Below are 1,303 nucleotides of genomic sequence, written 5' to 3'. Positions count from 1 at the left end.
TGATAAGAACATAAATTAGGATTAGCAACCAGCTTGATAGCAAGTAAGGGTGATATCAGAATAGATCTCAAATATGATGCTAAGATAAAATATCCTATCTGGGAATTGATATACAGCACTATTAAAAATATGTATAATATAATCTCAACAGGAAGAGAATGATCAACTAAGGAGATGTCTTCTAGAATCACGAGGTTAAGGAATGTACATCATAACAGCTTCTTGAACACATATCCAGCTGTTCAAATATATAACAAAATTGTAACAATAAATCACGAAATCGTTGTGTTAATTAGTGGTATCACGTGGCTCAATTAGTGAATCGATTATCTCGTCACCAAAACTACATTTATTATTTACATCCTTCTTGATAAACTCAACTTACAAGATTTTTTATTATATTTTTATCGGATATTTATCATCCTTCATCCCAAATGATCTCGAATTGATAAAAGAATACTTTCATAAATTATACATAGAGAGATAAGTATGCAAAAATTAGTCATATTATGATTCAATTTAAAATATTTTATGTACTATAACGATGGGTGTTTTATGATATAATGGTTAAGCGCAAGGGATAATGTGGACAGGGTCATGAGAACCCCGCTCTGGATAACCTGACATCGCGCAGCAGCGATGTCAATTTTCACTTGAGAATATACATAAAAAATATGTTCCTAATTGAAAATAGCATATTTCGGGCACTGGGATGTGAAATAGCAAGGGAAAATCTCTCACACTATTCTTCCCAGGAAACAAGTTCGTGTTTAACTCAGCTCACGAACCTACCCTAGGGCGGTACTACCCATTATTATAATGATACTTCTAAACTTTGTAGCTGTTTATAAGGCAACCCAATTATATTAAGGTAACCCAGTGGTCATACCTTTTCTAATAGCTATGATTTATTTTAACTTATTAAGAACGATTTATCCAAGGAATCTAAAATGTTGAAAATAAAAAAATATCTCTAGAAATCAAGCTTTTTACTGAACTATTTCCGAAAGTAACAACGTACTTGAAACTGACTTATATGCTAATATTATCGAAGTATGTGCAAAAAGTATATTCATATCCATAACACAGTGCTATAAAACGACGATAACGATCGTGGCATCAGCGAATCAGTATTTTTTATTTCAAGTTTCGCTTTTTGTTGTTATCGTTGCAATCACAGTTCTACACGGAGCAAATGTTTATGCATCAATTGACGCCCGCTATTTGAAGGATACTCTTGAAGGAGTTATTTACTGCACATTTCTTGCAAAGCTATTTAAATTTATTCATTTTATTATATTAT

This window comes from Ctenocephalides felis, unplaced genomic scaffold (assembly GCF_003426905.1).
Source record: "Ctenocephalides felis isolate EL2017-DRISC unplaced genomic scaffold, ASM342690v1 CF-g0.4_SCAFFOLD_01886, whole genome shotgun sequence".
Classification (NCBI taxonomy): domain Eukaryota; kingdom Metazoa; phylum Arthropoda; class Insecta; order Siphonaptera; family Pulicidae; genus Ctenocephalides; species Ctenocephalides felis.
Note: the sequence above shows the minus strand (reverse complement) of the source record.